Below are 22,596 nucleotides of genomic sequence, written 5' to 3' on the forward strand. Positions count from 1 at the left end.
TTTTGCTCCAAAAGACACATTAGAGCTGATTGTCTGGCTAGATCTTATTTTCGGGGAAACATGGTATATACACATATATATATAGATACACACATATATATGTAATATACAATGTATCAATGCATATATTTTTTTTCTGCTATCTTGAGTTGACCTTGTATGCTCAAAAAGTGTAAAAATAAAATGGACTATTGATGATATGGCTATGATATCAGTTGTTATAAAAATAAATTTTACTATTTTACTCATATTCTTCATGACTATCCTTTCATGTTTTCTAACTTTCAGTGTATTGTGGGCACAGAGCCACAAAGACCTTGTGTTACTCAAAACCAACCACATTTCACACATGACCTAAGCAGTTTGGAACTTGAAACTTTAGATAAAAATGAGGAGGAGGCTGAGAAAACTTGACGTGCAACAAGCACTTTGGGCTGCCCTTCTCTTTAGAGTAAATCCACATGAATTTCTAGCATCAAGAACCTAAAACCTTGGTGTCCTATTTTCAGTCTGCTTCTGACCTACTCCTGCTCAGCTCTTCAGTACAAAAGGAACTCATGTATCAGTGTCAGTTTTTTTTTCATTTTTAATGTTATTGCCCTTGTATGCTTCCCTAAATGATTATGATTATATAGTTTAATTAAAAGAAACTGAAAGATTATTGATAAAATAATCTAATGAAAGTTTCTTATGCAATTATTCCTTAGCATATAAACCTCCAGGAGGGCAGAGGGATGTTCTACATGCCATTCATTTTCTCCTTCACTGCAGACGTCTGTAAACGTACTTCTATTTCAAAGAAGACTCTGATACCACCACGGCTTGACTCTTAGTACGTTTTATGTCTCACGCAAGCATAGGGATCAGTGTGGCCCAGTATTAAATGAAAGAAAAAGGGAACTAACATTTCTGTTTCTAGGCTACTTGCACGATAACCTTATTTAATTGTCACAACCATCTTGGTTTGCTGGGAAGGAAACTAAGGTTCTGAAAGGATAAACAGTTCATCTAAAGTCTCGAGGTGAGGATATGGGAAGTCAGTGTTGTTCCAAGAGCCACATTTCTTTCATCACAGTAAAAGTATATTAAGAATTCAGAAAAATAGCATAGAGAAATGTGTCTATGGTAGGAAAATAGAATAGGTAGGATTTTAGAAAGATTGAGTAATATTGAGAACATCCTGTTTCGTACAAACAATTATTTGCAAATGGTAGTTTTTAGCTCCTTACTTGGTCCTCTCAGTTTGTTATTTGATTAAACCAAGGCAGAAACTTGAAACCAGATTAGAATGGAATTTTTGATTAAAAGTTAAGTTATTAAAAATAACTATTGACATTGCTTTTTCTGAATATAAATCTACAACTGGAAGCTCCCAGAATTCACAATGAGCGCCAAGCTACCTACAATAAGATAGACTGTGTTATGGATTTGCTATTATTCCTCCACTGACTATTGCTCTGTGGCAAAAGCATGTGGTGAGCTGATGTACCTGTATTTTCAGAGCCCTGACTGAAGAAGCATCTTCCTCGGGTACCCTGGAAGAGGAGCGAGGCCCCAGAGCTCTGAAGGAAACTTACGAAGAACTGAAGGCTTCAGAGCAGCTCTCAGTCGCTGCTTTAATGACTCCCAATGCTCAACATGGAAGATAACACCCGGAAAAATGAGGGATTTTTTTTTTTTTTTTTTTTTAATAATGGAGGAGAGCATGCAGAAAGCTAGCTGGTATACCTAGTGTCTTTGTTACCCATCTGTACTCACCTGCAAATTTTACAGGAAACAAGGTACATCCATCTGAATTGAAAATAAAGCAGTGCAGAACCACAATGCTCCCAAGTAATGACACATGTTCCAGTACTCAAGTATATGGAGAGTTGGAGGAAAAAAGCTGTATTTTAAAGTCAGCACAAAAATGAGGGAGGAGACCAAGCAAATGGGTTTGATGTAGAATTCATAGGTATGTGCTTGTTTTTAATTATCAATTTAAAAATAGTTTGTATTTCTAGGAAACAAATATTTGAACAGCTCCCGAATTACTACCAGAGAAGTCTAGTGTTCTAAGGGACGGACTTTGAAGAGAACCAATTTAAAGCATAATTTTCCTCTTGGAAATTCTCTGAAACTGTTGAATAGAGAGGTAAACACTTCATGTTACTCAAAGCAAACAGGGGTCATTCCTGCTTGTTCAACTGCTTTTTCCAAATCTTCAGAGGATCTCTGGCTGCTTCTGTTGGCATTAGTAATAGCCCTCTGAGAAAGAAACTTTGTGGAGAGAAATGTCAAATATTTCCTTTTAAAAACTGGAAGGGGGAACATACAAGCGAGGACTACCTGTGAGTGAATAAAGTGCTCTTGAATGATTTAAAATACAGTCGCATTAATTGTTTTTCCATTTCTGTTTTCGACCTCTCTAAAACTGTTTCAGCTAAAATAGAAAGAATTACTATAAAAATGTATTATAATAAATTGTAGTACCTCCAACTATATCACTGATAGTCAAGTTATTGCATTCAATTAGGTCATAACTCAGTCACACACATCTACGTTTATATGAATTCCACTTCAAGGTTTTACTATTTTATAAAAAGAATAATCACTTTAATAGAACAACTTGAAAATTAACCAGAAGAATATGTCCACTTTCAGATTAGATATTCCATTGTACATATTGGCATACATATTTAACAAAATGTCCTTAGTATATAATTCCCCATTGTTTTGGTTTTCTTCAGTTTAACTTCTAAGAGAAAGAAACAAATCACACAAAAACTGTATTTATAGCGAAAATGAAATAAAATAGAATATTGTTCACTTGACTGAGTTTGCATTCAGCTGTATCATCTACATCTCTGAACTGGAGTTCATCTTTGCATCTTTATGATGATCTGTATGTTGAAAATTTATGTTCAGATCAGTGATCCCAAGTACTTCAGTGCATTTAACCACTCAAGACAGATTCAAGTAGATTCACTTGTGATGTTCTTACTGAAGAATTCTAGAATGTCTGTGTTATATATGTAGCTATACCTACCTATCCACATCCATGTTTGTATAATGATAGTTTTTATTTTATTTACTATAGATGTTATTCTGTACCACTACAGCAGGGATTGGCAATCTTTCTCTAAAAGGCCAGATAGCATATACTTTAGGATTTGAGACCATCCTGTCTCTGTCACAGCTACCCAAGTATACCTTTGAGCTCAAAAGCAGTCATAGCCAATGAGTAAATGAATGGTTGTGGCTGTGATCCCATTGAACTTTATTTATAAAAATAGTAGACCAGATTTGGTCTTTTATCCTTATTCATATATATATAATTCAAATTCATCATTTATAAATTGGTTATGTATACACATAACATAACCAAATCCTACTGAAGGATATTCAGGTTGTTTTCAATTTTCACTCTTATAAATTACTTCAGTGACTATCCTTGCACATATATATTTTAACCTGTTGATCATTGCTTTGTAATAAATTTCTAATATTTAAATAGTTGTGTCAATGAGTATGCATATTTAAGTATTAGAATTAGTATAGAATTGCTCACCAGAAGAGCCAAGCCAAGTGACGCTTGTGTATATAGGATATGAATGCTTGTTTTCCCATATCCTCCCCACTACTGGGTCTTATTTAATCTTTTAATTCTTTCTCAATTTGCTTGGTAAAATATTGATTCCTCATAGTTCTTTGGATTTTTTCCTATTCTTTAATATTTAATAATCTAGGGCATCTTTCCACTTGTTTATTGGTCATTTATTTATTCTTGTGAGTTGTCTGTTTATGTAATTTTTTTCTTATTGATTTGCCAATTTTTTCGTATTGATTAGTAAGAACTCTTTATAATAAAGAGATTAACATTTTGGTCCTTGTGTGTGTTTCAAAAAGAAATTACCAGTTTGTTGTGTGTTCTTTGCTGTTGTTTGTTTTTCCATGTAGAAGCTTTTACTTTTTAAAAGCATCTTAATGTACATGTTTTATTGCTTCTGAATGTGGTGTCATGTTCACAAAAACATTCTCCAGCTCAGATGTAAAAATATTCTCCCATATTGTGGTACTTAAGGCATTTTCCGTTTTGAATCTGTAGTACATTTTGAAATAGTGTTTTCAGATTTTTAGAATTATTAGCATAAATTTACATGCCCTGTTTCTTACCATTTTAAATCTCTCTTCCATAAGTGTGGTTACTTCTCCCTTCTTAAAGTTATGCACTTGTTTTTTTCTCTTTTTTCCTTTACCAATCGCCTCAAAGTTTGCATGTTATTTTTCTTTTCAGAAAACCAGTTCTTGACTTTCTTGTTTTCTGCTTCTTAACTTATTTACTGCTTCTTTCTTTATGAATTTGTCCCTGAACTTTCTGCTTATTTATTTTTTCTAGTTTGAGTAGAATGCTCTATTAAATTATGTTCAATAGTTCTTTCCTTATAGTAAAGGAAATATTTAAGGCTATAGGTCACATCTCCGTTGCTTTGCATATGTAAAGATATCGTTAGACTTGATTTCCAAATAACCTGGAATGATTAAGCTCCCACACATCACATTTTCACAGTTGATCTAGTTCAGGTCTTAACATTAAGAGGGCGTGGATCTTGATCTTGATTTGGGTAATTTGGGTGGTTGTTACACAGATGTATATATGTGTCAAAACTTATCAACCTAAATTTTTGAGAGCCATGTATTTTACCATGTATCAAATATACTTCAATAAAATGATGACCGTGAAACGAAAATAAAAGAAATGAAAGCATGGAGAGGAATATTTGTGGCATAGCTCCGCAGCTTCCCTGGTTCCACAGAGATGCACTGGAGAAGCTCGGGCAGGCAACTTCAAGCTTAGGGAGCCTGAAAACCAGCCCCGCTGTCCTCCCCACCCACTGCATTGGCCTCTTCTTTGTATGCAAGGCACAGGCAGTGGGCATCAACCCAACCAGATACATTTGAGTACATTCAAGATATTCAAGGTGCAATTCTAACACAGCCAACTTACTTATGTTGTTGGAGGGCTCGTGGTCTTCATTCTTTCCACATGAACCCTTACTAAGATCCTCCTTCTGATCCATGGATTTTATTACTTTACCCGTGGATCATCTCAATTCTGGCAGTTGTCATGGATCTCAATGATTACTGTCAGGCTTGAATATCGTTTGGTGCCATCTCGGAATTTGGCCTTATGCTTAGGAGATTTGGGTGTGAGGTCTCAGCACCTTTTTCTATACCTTTGCCTCCTTACTAGTCTTGAATTCTGGAAAATTCATTTTAATTTCACTGTGTGGGTTACAAAAACAGGAGCCGGATCTTTAACCATAACTTATCTTTTGAAAATCCGTGACACAGAAAAAGCACAAGAAGATTTTATGTTCAAACTGCTAGAACGGAAGACCACCTGGAAAGGATGTTTCTGAAATAACTCCCTTGGTCACTCCGAGTTCCACCGAGACACGCTGCCTGGCAGGTGATAGCTGAGAACCTCAATCTCAGGTGTCCCTAGTGTTCTTATCTTGCCTGTGAGGTATAGAGATACTTACCAATCTAACAGGATGCATCTTAATTTAGAGGTGCAGCACCATCTCTGAATCTTATTACTTGGGTTTGAATCCTGGCTCTTTTAGTTACCAACTCTGTGATGTTGGGCAACTCATTTAGCCTCTCTATGCTTCAGTCTGCTTATCTGTAAAATGGGAATAATACTGCTACTTAATAATAGTACTACTTAGTGGACTCTTGCGGAATTCAAATGAATTGATTCTTAGAGTAGTGCTTAGTATATAGGTAGTGCTAAATGTGTGTTTGAAAAGAAATTCTATTTAACATTATCCTTGAGCCCTGTAATGCAATCAACTGAGTTATTGTCTTGGTTGGGCTCACTGTCTTTGCCGTCTCACCACATGAACCTATACCATAGATATGTAAAAGTTTTCCTTTAGTTTCATGACAAATTGTGCTTTTAAAGGATGTATCATACTCAATTCTTAAGGATATAGGAATTCTATTTTTAAGTTGTCTCTTGTTTTATTCATTAACTCTCTTTTAGTTAAGCTCATTTGCTCTGATTGTTCTGCACGACCCTTACCCCTAATATCAATTTTTGTTGTTGTTTTTATTGTCATTGTCCCCCCATCATTCTTCACTTTCTTCTGATTCCAGTGTCCTTCTCCCATGACAAGCATGCCTTTTTGGTGGGGACTCCCAGTCAGAGTATACCCTTGTCAACTAAACAATAATATTGACTAGGTAGTCCATCACCAAAATGTTTTTATTTGGGAAAAGGAAAAAGAAAAAGGGAAAAAAAAGGGCTGCAACCCAGCACCTGCATGTGCAGACCCAGCAAGCCTCGTGCACATTCTGGCTTATGTGCTAAGATGGAGGGTGTATCAGGCAGGGAGACAGGCAGTTAGGACCATCGAGTTTGACTGGGTGAGCTCAAGAGTTCCGTGAGCCCCGCTCCTCCCATAGACCTCCCAGCCTCATCAGTTTCCTTAAAGTCCCAGTACATTGTTATCACCCTCTTCCCACAGGCTGAGCTCACCGTAATACTTCATTCTAGCTACAGTCACTGGTCTAGGCATGGAGTCCCAAGTTGGAACAATCATAATTCTTCCTTGATACTTGTACAAGCTAGCAGGAAGGCTCCTTGGCCTTTCGGGTCATAAAACTGAAAGTGTTTGAGTCCAGAGGATCCAGCAACTGTGCTTCCTACCACGAGGATTAAACCCACATGCAGCCGGAGAGGCTGAGTCCAAGACATTCTTATAAGCAGAGAAAATCCATGAAGAGATTCCTGTTGCTGTTCCAAATCCCACCTTCCAGCTATTACCACTAAGACCAGCTACATCATACATTTTATGTTGGTGTAAGCCTCTAAATTCCGTACACCTCTTCTCTTTTTTGCTTTTTCTTTGTTTTTGTTTAAGCTAATTCAAATTGGATTTTTATCACAACACAATGTCCTAACTGAATAGAATACCTTTCTTTCAATCAGCCCACTTTCTTTATATATTTGGATGCTGTAACATGTCTCTTCATATTTATAAATGACAGGTTAGAAGTCCTTCTCACGAGTTCTATGAGGACATGTGCCACGTCTGTCTTAATAATCGCTACACCCCCAATGTTGAACATAGTGCTTTATGACAAAAGACAGTTAGGTGGTTGGGATTCTCCTCCAATGAACCAGACAGAAGCTGCTTGCCCTAAAGCATGGGCTGAGGGATTACCAGATGGCTTTCTTGTGGGTACCGCCCTAGAGAGGACAGAGGTTGCAGGTAGACCTTCTATCAAGTGTGCTGGAGGGAAGGGCCCAGTGGTGCTGTAGCAGGCAGCAGTGAGTTCCTGTTCATTCTGCTCTACCCTATTGATAGGACCCTTCTGGACTTACGATGGAAGAGATACATAAATCTAGAGTATTTGGCTATAGGCATTGGTTGAGATACCTCACTGTGAAAGTCGTAGACAGATTCAACTTAGACTTAGGTTAACATATTGCTTCCAAACCCAATAAACTTAATTTAGATAGGTTATCAAGTGTTAATATAAAAATATTTATAGTTATAAGAAATTTAAATATACTAGGCTATCCTATGCTGCAACAGTTTTATTTATCATGATTATAGTGTATGTTCACATCTGTTGTGTTTTTAATCAACAATCTATCAAAACATGAATTCTATTAAATAGGAGCTAGCTAAAGGAAATGACATCTGTGAGGTATTTTATATATATACACATATATATATATGTGTGTGTATATATATGTATATATACATATATATATATGCCTCCCAGGGGTACCAAAAAGATGTATACAGGTGGACACTTTGGTCAGCGTTGCCCAAGCAGTAGTTCGCCGTAAGCAGAAGTGTCTGGACGCTGATGGTAACCACTTAGAGCACCTCTTGTAATTGCAGAAGTCAAACGTGACTTGTTTTCATCTTTTGTTACTGGTATATATTGAGTATTACAATTTTAATAGTTTTCCTTTCTTAAAATCTGTATACATTATATATATATATATATATATATATATATATATATATATATATAATATATAATATATATATGTATATATAATATATATATGTATATATAATATATATATGTATTCATGCTAAAATTCACCTTTTGTCTTTTTTTCAATAGAGAAATAAATAAAACTGAAGAAGTTTAAAAAAATGAATACAAATTTAATGTGCTCTCTTAGTATTGGACCATATTTTCAAAACAAGATTCCTCGTAATCTTGTTGGATATTAAGTCACCAAATCAGATCCATTTCAAAGATTATTTTCTAATACCAGATAATGGAATCATTTTCTCCAAAGGAGAGCAACCAAAGTAGGAGACCCTCCCCTTTCCATGATTCTGCAGAAGCTGAATTTGTTGCTAACTACAATCCCCAGGTTCTCTGCAGCTAACTAAACCAAGAATGTGTGTGCAATCAGTTGAGTGGACTGACACTGAAAAACAAAGTTTCCAGTTAGACTCTAATGAAAAGAGAATCTTAAGGGTTAAAAAAAAGAAGAAGAAAGAAAAAAGAAAAAAAACCCGAAAAAACTCTAAAGAGACTTGACTGCATTTACAGACAGTTAGGAGGATAACCTAAGGCTTTGTGTTAGGATGATAATAGGCATTCCTGGCATAAAATATGATTGTACCAGTTCTTGCAGACCACCTAGCAATTCCCATCACTAACGGATACCCAAATGCTAACTAAAGCTGCCTTCTCTGGAATTTATGGATACTGGCATTTCTTCTTTAAATTCTTTCCTTTTCAGTTTCAAAATTTAATTGAAACACAATTTATGCTTTCCTTCTATAACCAAACTTCCTGGTTTCACTCTGTGTCAAGCGTAGTTTTTTTTCTATAGTAACAACTTTTGAAATGCATTAAAGCTATCTTCTGATTATACTTAATGGGAAAGTCAAAATACACTGAATGGTAAATTGAAGTCTATAAAATTTATATAAAAATGATGTCTTCCAAGGAGTTAAGCTGAGTCTTCTTAAATTGGATTCGACAGAGTTAAAAAGTCAGGTTTTTCCAAAAAAAATTATGGGGATTATTTTCCCAGTGTTCTGTGAAAAATAGTATGTACTGCGTCTGGTTAAACACAAACTCCTGGGCTCTCAGCTGGGCCTGTAGCATAAAAGGGAGTTGAACAATAGCTTATGAATTCATTAGAAATGACAGCCATGTTTCTATCAAACATCTCATCTGTTGTATTGATGAGTCACATCAGTAGAATGAAAACTTTCACCACTTTGTATACAAAACTTAGGAAAGCAACATACAGCAGCAATTCATAACATGTACACACTCATCATCTGGTTTGTAAACCATTAGGTTTGGGCTTGAATACACTGTTTGACAGATGCTTCCAGCCTCTTAGGTTTTAAACAACAGTTTTCACTTGCGAAAATTCTCACTTCATTATTATGAACATAACGTGAGGTGGTAGCAGTTGGCTCAGGTAAGCTAGTAATTCTCATCCACACCTAAAGCAAATCTTAAATTATAAGCCACCTTCTCAGAAAGTTAGAAAAATCTTAGATTGTTGCTTCAAAGTCCTTTTCTGGTTTTCATTTCAAAATATTGGTAAATTTCCATCCTTAAATTTCCAAACAGTTCAACCACAGAAATAAATACCCAAACTCAAGCAACTTACAAATTATTTATTTTGCTACCCTATTGTGCAAAATCAAAAATTTAGGATGTACAGAAAAATCTGTTTAACTATGATGGTATGTCTGAGGTGAAGGGCAAAGTCAGGAAAACTCAGGGTCTGAAGCTTGTGGAGAAGGGACACATCTTACTACAAAATGGAGTACAAATCCACCTTGAAATCTGATGTGCTGGGCAGCCTGGGGCATTCAAAACAAGAAGGTATCTTCTCATGCACTGCCTTTCCCTGAGGCCAGACTGTAGAAAACCTGGCTCAGGAAAATGTGAGGTCATGAACTGTTTCTTTTTTGTTTTTTAAACAGGTTGTTAGAATTGGCCTTGGAGAAAGTAGCTGATCATGGTCCACCCAAACCAAAAAAAAAAAAATAAGACAAAAATATCCAAAAAGTATGCTGAAGAAGAGAAGTAGACAGAATTGAGGGATTCAAAACTGGCAATTAAAATGTGGTACTGACAGTGGTAGGCTTTTTGGTTAGACAAGACTCCTATTTTCCTCACGTTTAGTTTCTTTCATGACAAACTGTCTGGTTTTACAGTGCTATAGAACAAAATGGAAACGGGTTATGTTTTAGAGAGTATGTAGCTAATTTTATCTGCTAACATGTTAATGTTGGGTTTCTGATAGTTACATTTTCTTTACCTCTGAGGACTTTATAAACGCATTGTCATGAGGGCGTGACATCCTGGGGAGCCAGCAGATTCATGCCACCTCTCTGCCCGCCCCCCACTTACATTATCCTGGATGCTACATTTTTTTTCATTTAAGTGAAACCCTTTTCTCTGTTTTTATGGTTTCGTTTTCCTTTCCAACTGTAGTTTTGGTGAGAGACTCTAGGGCATGACAGTAGATAAATGAATCACAAAAAGCAATGGTTGTCTTAAATGTTAAATATATGAAAAATCACAAAGTTGAAGTTCCTTTCAACCATATCTCCCTACATCACTCTTTCAAACACAAGAAAAATGCTAATTTTTCTAACAGGTTTATGTTTTAGATTTTCCTGGTATTATTAATCTGCCAATCCCAGTACAAGAACTAACTCAAATTGTGCACATTCTTTCTTTTTTCAATCGCTCTATTTCGTCACCATTCATGAGCAGTTTTTTTCAAGGCCTGGTTATTTGTAGAATGCAGATAGGAAACAGTAGAATACAGTGTTCTGTTGTTCCTGAAACATAGGAAACCAGGTCTCAAGACATAGCGAGAATTTATTTTCTCGCTAGAGCATTCACATTTTTCAGTAATGGGCCATTCAATCAGATATTACATGTACTCAAATTATAAGGATTTTCTTTTAATTTATAAAATTATAAATTATAGCCTATTAAATATTAGAATAGCTAGTTCAAAAGTCATATAAAAGTAATCAATTTATATGAAAAGCTTGCCATTAAAGGCATATGGCTAATTATCAATTATTTATTTAGGAAATCAGTGAAAATACCACTACTTAATAGATTGAGTTCATACCAAACCTGTGGGATATTTTTCAGTTAAGGCACATCAATTCTGATTCCAGATTTGCATTACTAGAGGTAGCTCTAACTTTTGAATTTTTTTTTCAGTTTTGCCAAATCTTTTTTTTTTTCACACCTTATTTTGACATTCAATATTATTTTATATTAATTTCAGGTGTACAGCATAGTGGTTAGACATTTATGTAATTTAAGAAGTGATCTTCCTGACTATGCATAGTTATAATATTATCACATTATTGACTATACTCCCTATGCTTTACTTTACATCTCCATGACTGTTTTGTAACTACCATGGTGTTTTACTGAAAATAAGCCTAGCCGGACAATCAGCTCTAAGCGTCTTTTGGAGGAAACATTAATATAAGACCCGGTATCCTATCCTATCCTATCCTATCCTATCCTATCCTATCCTATCCTGTCCTGTCCTGTCCTGTCCTGTCCTGTCCTGTCCTGTCCTGTCCTGTCCTGTCCTCTTCTCTTATAGTAAAATAATGTTTGCTCCAAAAGACACATTAGAGCTGATTGTCCGACTAGGTCTTATTTTAGGTGAAACACGGCAATTTGTATTTCTTAATCCCTTCACCTTTATCACCCTACCCCCAAACCCCCTTCCATCTATCATCCTGGTAAATCTAGCACCCATCTGACACCATACATAGTTATTACAATATTATTGACTGTATTCCTTATGCTATACACTAAATCCCCATGACTACTGTGCAACAACAAATTTGTACTTCTTAATGCCCTCCCCTTTTTCACTCACAGCCAACCCCCCTCCCTTCTGGCAGCCATCAAAATGTTCCCTGTATCTATGAGATTGTTTCTGGTCTTTTTGTTTGTTTATTTTGTTCTTTAGATTCCACATATAAGCAAAATCACACTGCATCTGTCTTTCTCTGTCTGACATACTTCATTCAGCACAACACCCTCCAGGTCCATCTATGCCGCCTCAGATTGCTAGAACCCACTCCCTTCCATGGCCTAGCAATATTCCATTGTATATATTGCCACCCACTCTATACCCATTCACCTATTGACAGACACCAGACTGCCTCCACATCTTGGCCATTGTAAGCAATGCTGCAATGAATATATAGGTGTACATGTCCCCTCAAAGTAGTGTTTTGGGTTTCTTCAAATAAATACCCAGAAGTGGGAAAATGGACACTTCGTCTCTTGGTATAGTCTTTGCTTTAAAATCTGTTTTGTCTGGTATAAGTATTGCTACCTCAGATTTGTTTGTTTTTGTTTCCTGTTTCATGAAATATCATTTTCTCATCCCTTTACTTTCCATCTGTGTGTGCTTTTCGATCTGAGGTGAGTTGTAGGCAGCATGTGTAAGTGATTTGTTTCACTTACATTTAAGGTGGCTTATCCATTCAGCCACCTGTCTTTTGACTGGAACATTTAGTCTATTTGTAATTAAAGTATTGTTGATAGATATGTAGTTATTGCTTTTTTATTATTCATATTTTTTATCTTCTTTGTTTTTATCTTCTTTTTAAAGAAGTCCCTCTAACATATCTTGTAATACTGGTTGGGTGGTGACAGACTCTTAGCTTTTTCTTGTCTGGTAAGCTCTTTATCTGTCTTTCTAAATGATATCTTTGCTGGGTAGAGTAATCTTGGTTGCAGGTCGTCACTTTTCATCATTTTGAATATTTCCTGCCACTCCCTTCTCTCCTGCAAAGTTTTTGTTGAGAAATCAGCCGATAGTCTTATGGGAGCTTCCTTGTAGGTAATTAACTTCTTTTCCTTTGCCAGGTTAGGGAAGATTTCCATCATTATTTCTTCATATAGGTTTTCAATTCCTTGCGTTGTCCCTTCTTCTTGTACCCCTATAATGCAAATGTTGGTATGCTTGATGTTGTCCCAGAGACCCCTTAAACTCTCCTGAATTTTTTGGATTCTTTTTTTCTTTTTGCTCTTCTGATTGGGTGTTTTCTGCTACCTTATCTTCTACATCACTGATTCAGTCCTCTGCTTCATCTAATCTACTGTTGATTCCCTCAAATGTATTCTTCATTTCAGTTATTATATTTATTTCTGACTGGTTCTTTTTTATGTTGTCTGTCTCCATTTTTATGTTTCCTATTTCTTTGTTGAAGTTCTCCCTGAGATCATGGAGCATTTTTTCAACCAGTGTTTGGAACTCTGCATCTGGTAGATTGCTTGTCTCCATTCAGTTTAATTCTTTTTTCTGGAGCTTTGTTCTCTTCTGTTATTTGGGACATGTTTCTTTGTCTCCCCATTTTGGCTGCCTTTCTGTGTTTGTTTCTATGTATTAGGTAGTGCTGCTATGCTTCTCAGTCTTAGTAGAGTGGCATTATATAGTAGATGTCCTGTGGGACCCTGTGGTGCACTTTCCCTGGTCACCAGAACTGGGTGCTCCACATGTGTCCCTTGTATGGGTTGTGTGTGCCCTCTTGTTGTAGTTGAGCCTTGGTTGCTCTTTGCATATCAGTGAGAGGAAATGACCCTCAGGCTGATTGGTTGTGAGGACTGGCAGTGACTGCAGTGGAGGAACTTTGGTGCAAGGGCTGACCCTACAGAGCAGGGTTTGCTTTAGTGGGACTCTGGTGCCTGCCTAATTTGTCCTTTGGGTGTGTCATCCTTGGTGGTGGCCAGGTGATACTCTGGCCCAGACCAAACCTGGCAACTGGGCCTGCCAGTCTCAGAGTCTCCTGGGAGGGGACCCCCTGCTGGCCAATTTTGACCACAGCCTGTTCTCTATCCAGGATATGAGCCACAAAGCAATTCACAGATGGCCACTGCCATCACTAGATTTAGAGGTGCCTTGAGAGTCCAAATTGCGAACCAGGGCTGGCTGTTGCTAGTGCTGGGTTTAGGGCTGCTCAGCCAGAGGTACGGGACATGCTGAAGCCAGATGCTGCTTGTTGGATTTTGTGAACTTTGGGAGATTTTACGAAAGTCTGCAGCATGAGCCAAGATAGGTTGTTTGTATAGAAAAGCTACTGGAAGCAGCCTGGATATGTCCAAAAGTTGGGTGGGGCTGGGTCTCTGGAAATCAGTAGGGTGGGGCAGACAAAAGTTGATTGCCAATTTGATGGAGACTCAGATACTGAGTCTGTCTGCATCTGCACACAGGGAGGGAAGAGGGCTCAACAAAGAACCAATGGTTTCCACCAGCTCCTCCATCTAGGAGAACACTGCCCCTCAAATCCTTACTCTGAAGCCAGACAATTCAGTTACTCTCCATATCTCCCTGGTGCCTTTTAAGCTGCTGTGCCAGTGTTGGAGCTCAGAGCAAGCAAGTCCATCAGTGGGTCAATCCATGCACCATCCATTTAAGAGAAGCGCCTGGGACTGCATCTGCCTTCTGTCTCACTCAGCCACAATCTCCACTGGTTTTCACAACCAGAAGTTATGGGTCTTCTCTCAGTAGCACAGGAACCCTGGGCTGGGGAGCCTGGTGTGGGGTTTGGATGTCTTGCTCCTTTGTGGCTATCTCCACAGCTGAGATATCCCTCCTGATTTTTAATGATTACACGTGGGTGTGGGACTAGCCTGTTCCACGTCTCTGCCTCTCCTACCAGTCCTGATGTGGCTTCTTCTGTATCTGTAGTTGTAGGGCTTCGGTTCAGTTAGACTTGAGTTGATTCTCAGCGATCGCTGTTCTGTAGTTTAGTTGTAATTGATGTGGTCTTGAGAGGAGGTGTGAACAGCGTTTACCTACTCTGCCATCTCGACTGGAAATCCTTTTGAATTTATGCTTTTATGAAAGAGAACACACTTTTAGAGTCAAGCAAAATCCAATAAAAGCCACATATGTGCTACATAGCCACAAATTAAAGGACAGTTTTAAAACATATTTTGATTTCCAAATTTCAGAGAAACTGTATTTTCCATAATTTTCCCTCAGCTCAGTAAGTTCCATATCAATGTTAACAGCTCGTTTATATTTGGTACTTATTGGGAAGTTTTTCTTCCATGCACCTTCACTGGAGAAACCTAAATCATGATAAATATTTATCAATTTGTAAATCACTTTCAAAACTGTGATTTGTAGTGACCTCATGGAAGTTCAGCTATAGGAGTGATTTTTCTTCCCTATGGTGGGGAGAGAATTCCTTTAGAGTGTGGGGCAAGATTCAGGAGTCGTAGTGTCTGTTATCCACAGTGGACAGTCACAGGGCCATTGGAAAATGGGAAAGGCGTGATCTGGAATTAATGTCCAGGTCAAAGCCAAAAGACTTGTTTCAAATAGGTTTATTAAAACAGATGAATGAAAGAAACTGGAGGAGAGGGTGTCAGGAAAGGGCGAAAGAGATAGAGCAGCCCAGTGGTGAGAGATATATGTTAATTACATAGACAAAGTGTCGATACTTATTGGAGGGTTGTAGTGTATTCCAAATATATTGTGTTTACTAGTCAAATTCATTAAGAGATCAAGATTTCACTTTCTTTTTGCTCCATCTAGGCAGTTCGAGTTTCTTCTAAATATCCCATAAATTGACAGAAGTTAATGGCACAAGCATAAAGAGATGGGCACTCATAATCCGTTCTTCTAGTCAAATTACCTAATAATCCTGACACTGAAATTCACAGAGGTCTGACAGTTAAGTTCATGAACTCATCCTAGAAAAAATGCTACATACTTCGTTGCTGAATATCACTATGGTCATCTTCAAAGCACTCCCCTTGAGAAGCTACGGACAGATGCCAGGGCCTAGTTCACCCTTCAAAGCAATTTTGGAACTCTTTGTCTGAAATGGCCATCAGAGCCGTTATCATATTACCCTTGATGTCCTGAATGTCATCAAAACGTCTTCCTTTCAGTATTTCCTGTATCTTTGGGAATAGAAAGAAGTCACTGGGGGCCAGATCAGGTGAGTAGGGAGGGTGTTCCAATACAGTTATTTGTTTACTGGCTAAAAACTCCCTCATAGACAGTGTTGTGTGAGTGGGTGTATTGTCATGATGCAAGAGCCATGAATTGTTGGCAAAGAGTTCAGGTTGTCTAACTTTTTCACGCAGCCTTTTCAACTCTTCCATATAGTAAACTTAGTTGAGTGTTTGTCCAGTTGGTACAAATTCATGATGAATAATTCTTCTGATATTAGAAAAGGTTAGCAACATCATTGCAACAAGCTTGCAAACTTAATTGTCAGACCTTGTATGCTGTTCTGTGGTACAGTGGACACTGGGAATACTACCATTTTGAATTGAATACATTGGTAAAACTTTTCTTCACTTGCATTGTGCTGCCTTATCTGAGATAATTAAACTCATCATATGTAAGCATAGATTGAATTTCTCAATCTAAGTACGGAGATAGTTAGAACCTCTGGTTTGTGTGTGGTAATGAAATTAGTCCAATATTTTTAGTTTTCTTTATTAGGTTTGTTTTCAATTTATTTTTGTTGTACTGAAATTTATGGGTCTCAAGTAGATTTTATTTGACACTGAAACAAATGTGAATCTTCTTTAGGGTTATTTAGGAGGGTAGTGCTTTAAAAGCCATTTGATATGGTCATAGCTAGATACTGCTGCTAGAATGTAAAGCCCTAAAGGACAATACTTGAAGCAATGATGTGTCTTAGAAAATTATTAAATTATATAAGTTTTGAGGACACTGATGTTTTAAATGAATATAAGTAGTATTTAAGAAGTTATAAAAATGTTTTTCTATTTATTCTTGCATTAGTGTTTTTCAGGGAACTTTTGTCCTCTGTGGATTCAGGCTTAATTAATGAAAAAAAAAATTTAACTGTTTGATTCTACCTTGTTTTTCTCTCTTCCTCATTCTTGGTTTTGATCATTCTAGTATCTATTATACTCAGTTTGGATGATTAGAATTTTTCTTCCATAGAACTTTTCTAAAATTATTTTCATCTTTTTAGTTTTTACCTCTGGATAAAGTCTGAAACTTTTCTTCTATTTCACTAAAGAGAATTTTCTGCAATATCCAGTCTGCTATTCATTGTTCCTCCTCAAGTTTCAGTTGAACAATTTTATTTTTTACCTTCATGAAATCTGACTTTTCTTAAATTCTTCCTTTTGACATTTGACACATATTTTTGAGAACCCGTTAGGCATTTTATAAAATGAGCTTTTCTTCTTGCAGTAAATCTATTTTAGGGAAGGCATTTCCTCTGCTTCCTCCAGATGGTCTTCTTTTGACTTACAGTGTCTTTTCCATGTCTTTCAGAGGAAGCTCTACTCTGCCAACTCTTGGTTTTTGGGGGGCCATCTGCTCTAGGTGGACGCTCATCTACACATATTTTCTGTTTGTTGTGGTCATTTGTCCCATATCCTACCCTCATTCCTCAATTATAGGATGTTAACGGAGTTCTTTTAAGGTCTCCTGTACCTGTTTTCCTGGTAAATCATAGTATGGAAAATCATAAATTGTCCTTCCATATATCACTTTCAATACAATAGAAATTCCCAAGTGTCTGGCACAGGAGTGGGATTTTTTCCTAATTTCCAGCATCTGTACTGGCATATTAGTTTTATGCTTTGTAGTCATTTCCATGACAGTTGGGAGTGAAGGTGAGTTAAATATCTACATTCACAGGTGTTTTTTTTTTGTTTGTTTTCCTCTTAAAAACACTATTTTTAGGTTCCATGAAGTGCTGTCTCCAATTATTGGCACCATTGAGAGCCCATTGAAAGTGGTCTCTCAAATTGTTTCCTTCTTACTGTCCTTTGCCCCATCTCCTTTCTGGTTTTGAGCTCTCCAGTGAGAGTTCATAGGAACCATGGTGTTCTCATGCCGAGCATTCCCCTCCCCTCATGCATTCTCTAAGTAACTTGCTAATAGCTGTATCACATTTATTCTGCTCTCAGTCTTCATCTCCCTTTATAGATGCTCAGGGTTAATAGGATGTTGTGACATCATTGTGGAGAGAATGTAATCATCAGGTTACTTGACTGCATCAAGCATGAGTTTAGAAGGCAACCTCAAGGTAAGGACGGAAACTTGTCCCTGACTGAGAAAGCAGAGGAGCTCCTCATACTATAAAGAATACTTCTTCACATAGATACAACTGGATTTTAATCTGTTCTATGTGATCAAATAAGCTATCTTGTCAGGAAATTCATTCTACTTTCTATAACTGAAGTGACTGAAGGACTGAGAATCCAGGGACATAGAAATCTTCAGAGCCTGAAAAAGTAGTGGGAGCCAATGTTTTAGTCTCTTTTTCTATTGATGCTTTTTAAATTCGCATATGTTTGATGATTTGGGGGTTGCATGAAGGATTCAAAACAACAACAACAAAAAAACTGTTCCTGCAAAAAACAATCCAAAGCAACCAGCCTTTAATTTACTCTATGATTACCCAATTGCTCTTCTGTCTGCATCCTACCTAGCTTCCAGAGAACTTCATTAGCTTCTTTGATTAGTTAAAAATTAGCCACAAAGGCTGAGGAATCTGAGTGTTGAAGTATGCTTTTTTGTGGACATATCTTTCTCTTAAAGCAATGACAAAGTTTAGCAAAATCAGTGGAAGTACTCCGTATGCTTGCAAAAGAGAAGCAGATAGGTAGCCCAGACAGGACCAAGTGGATGTGATTCTAAATGCAGCGCATTTAGAACACCTGTGCCAAGTCATGGACCAGTCTAGTGCCCTGAGAAGAAAGGCTGATGATGTAGGAAGGAGGTAACTGGGCACAACAAGAATTTCCTCATGTGCTAACCAAGTAGAGCTGATGCCCCTCCCATCCTCTACACTAAAGTGTTAAGGGAAAACAGCCTGAGATTCCAGCTGCTCTGACTGGATGAATTCCTTGTGCGATATCATAACGAGACGGTAGTGAGGTGAGTTGTGTTGTACCCCAATGTCTTTTGCAGTCCACTCGTTGTACCTCCATCTTCTTTATAGTTTTTGCCATCCTTATGTGCTGGTTTGACAATGAACCAAAGTGAAAACAACCTTGGCAGAATCTGAATCTATAGTCTCAGAAATTAAGCTTGCCTGAGGTTGTATTGTCTGGTCTGTCTCAATGCCATACAGACAGGTCAGTTTCTAATGACAGCTTTCCGTCCTGACTACTATTTCCATCAGTGATTTCGTAAAAAAGGTTTGAGGGAAAAATGAGCCATTTCTTCAATGTTATCAGCTTTGCTTTTCAACTGTAAACACTATTCATGATCTGAGATTGACAAGCTTACATCTTCAAAGCTCTGGAGATTGTCATTTTTGGGTAGAAATACCTCATTAATCAGAATCATAAATAATCCACCGCACTTATATAATGTGTTATTATTTATCAGCCTTGAGCAGCTCTATTTCCAAAGGGGAGAATCAAAATAATTTCAGCCAAGTGAGTATAATATTAATGACAGCAGTATTATAAATACATTTAAAATAATGCCAGAAAGCATATGACAACAAGAAAAATATTTCTCTGTGATTTTTTTCCCCCTTCAATGTGCAAAATATACTGCTATACTTTTATCCACAAACTTTGTCTGAAAATTTCTCAAGACACAAGCTAGCCTCATGTCAACAAAGGATGGGTACTTGGTTTGGTGCAATTAAAAGATTTTTACAACTTCTACAGTGGAAATCTGCAGGAAATCAAGAAAATTGGCAATTCATCAAACAATCTAATAGAAGGAAAAAAAACCCATAGTGTATGAACCACTGAAAAGAGTACTATTCTTTTCTGTGATATTAATATAGTGATCTTAGAGCCCAATGCACATGATTTTCAGGCTTCCTTTCATAAACCTTTTGTGGACTAGGAATTATTTATGATGTGAATCCTCTTTTGCATCCCTCCTCATAGTTGAACTTGGAGCCTGTGTCCCTAAGCAGCGGTGTTGTCATTCTTCAAATAGGACAAACATAGAGGGGCACTGTAGGAAACAGTGGTTTTGTGTTGTGATACCACTCAGTCTTCCTAGGTGGAGAGAATCGTTTCCAGGTTAAAGTTTAACACAAGTGAGCAGAATATGCTGTGAAGTTGAGCTCTTTTTATGCCTAAATACATTGACTTCTAAGGCCCAGCCTACTGACTTACATACCTGAAAATAAGTTATTTATGCTGAGACCTGTCATCAGAATGTTTTGGGCCAAGAAATGGATTTTATAATCTCAATATTCTTCTCCAATGTTTTGTCAAATGGGTACGATTCTAAAAGAGAGTTGTGATGTAACTGTCAAGTTCCAAGTTTAAAAGCAGGAATGTTAGCTCCTTCCTGGATTGATTCTAGGATGGCTCTTAGGATTTTTAGTTGAGTTTTGTAGAAGTTTATGTCCTAAAAAATATATAGATTCAACACAATCCCAATCTAAATTCTAGCAGTATTTTTTGTTTTTTGTAGCTATCATCAAGTTGATTCTACACTTCATATAGAAAGGAAAAAGAACTAGAATAGCCAAAACAATTTTGAAGAAGAACAAGTTGGAAGACTCACACAATGTGATTTTAAGACTTACTATAAAGCTATAATAATCAAGGCAGTGTGGTATTGGTGAAAAGACAAACACATAGATCAACAAAACAGAATTGAAAGTCAGAAGTACACTCACTTGATCAATTGATTTTGGGCAGAAGTGCAAACACAATTTAATGCAGAAAGTATAGTATTTTTATTGAATGATGTAAAAACAATTGGACAAAGCAAAAAAGTGAACCTTGACCTAAACCTCATGTTTTATTCAAAAATTAACTCAAAACATCATAGACATAAATGTAAAATCTAAAACTATCAAATTTCTAGAAGAAATAGTAAGAAAATCTTTGTGAGTTTGGGCCAGGCACAAATTTCTTAGTTATGACACCAAAGTCACCAAAAGAAAAATTGGTAAATTGGATTTCATCAAAATGAAAAACCTGCTTTGCAAAAGACCCTGCTAAAAGAGTGAAAAGATAAGTCTTAGACTGCATGGAAATATTTGCAAAACATATATCTAATGAAAAGCTTTTCTGCTTTTCTCCAGAATATATAAAAAACTCTCAAAACTCAGTAAGAAAAGAATCCAATTTTCAATGGGCAAGAGATTTGTACAAATACATCACCAAAGAAACTATATGTATCACAAATAAGCACATGAAATGATGGTCAACATCATTAATCATTAGGGAAATGCAAATTAAAACCATAATGAAATATCACTGAAATTCTGTTTGTTAGAATTTGTAAAATTGAGGAAGAATTGACCATACCAAGTATGAATAGTATTCTGAGCAAATGGAATTCTTGTCCATTGCTGGTGGGAACACAATTTGGGGTAGCCGCTGTGGAAGACAGTTTGCTGGTGTCTTTTAAAGTTAAACATACCCTTACCATGTGACCTAACAGTTCCACTGCCAGGTATTTGCTAAGGAGAAATAAAAGCTTATGTTTACATAAAAACCTTTACATGAATATTGGTCATAACTTTATTCATAATTACTGAAAACTGGGAACATCTTAGATGTCCTACAAATGGAACATGGATAAACAAACTGTGGAACATCCATGTAATAGAATTATATTCAGCAATAAAAAGGAATGCACTATAAATTCATTTAAGAATACGGATGAATCTTACATGTATTTTGCTAAAGAAAGAAGCCAGACCCCAAAGACTCCATACTGTATGATTCAACTTGTAAGACATTCTGGAAAAGGCAACATTATGGAAACAAATACATGGTTGCCAAGGTTGGGGGTGGGAGCAAGGTCTGTCTATAAAGGGACTTGGGGGAATGTTTTGAGGTAAAGGTACTGTTTTATATCTTTATTATGGTGGTAGTTACACAACTGTATTTGTCAAAACTTACAGATTACCTCTATACCATAAAGAATGAATTTTACTGTATGTAAATTTTTTAATGTAACAAAAAAGGAGTCAGCACTGAGAGCTTAAAAAAAATCACATTATAGCTTCTTGAGGGTAAGGATTCTGGATTCTTTTCATTCTAGTTTCATACATTGAGTGTGTGTGTGTTTAATGACTGTTTAAAATAAGTTTTCTCTACATCAGGTCATAGTAAGAGGTCTGTAGTCAGAACATTTCTATGTTCCTGAGACCAACTAGATTTATTTGTACCAGAGATTTAAAAAAACACACACACATAGAGAAAATAAATAAATAAAAAGAAATCATTCATAAAGTGTCCCCAAGGCATTCCCCAGAATTGTTTTGTCTTAAGTAACAAAGGAAGAGTTTATTTTACAGTGGGACTGCATAAATAAGAGCTTTCCCCCAAATGAACCAAAGATATGTGTGTGTGTGTGTGTGTGTGTGTGTGTGTGTGTGTGTGTGTGTGTGTGTGTTTAAGGGAGAAATAACAGAAGAGAAATACGTGTGACCCTTTAACATGTTTTTCTTTCCCCCGACATTTGAAAATGTGACAGCCACTCGCCTCCAGCACCTCTGCTGCACAATCAGGACGCGGAAAGATTATTAACAAGGGTTCTCCCATTCTGTTTTCAAACCCACATAATGCTGGTTAAAAAAAAAAATAGCCTTG

Source organism: Rhinolophus sinicus, chromosome 3 (assembly GCF_057876585.1).
Source record: "Rhinolophus sinicus isolate RSI-liver-muscle chromosome 3, RSI-T2T, whole genome shotgun sequence".
NCBI classification, from domain to species: domain Eukaryota; kingdom Metazoa; phylum Chordata; class Mammalia; order Chiroptera; family Rhinolophidae; genus Rhinolophus; species Rhinolophus sinicus.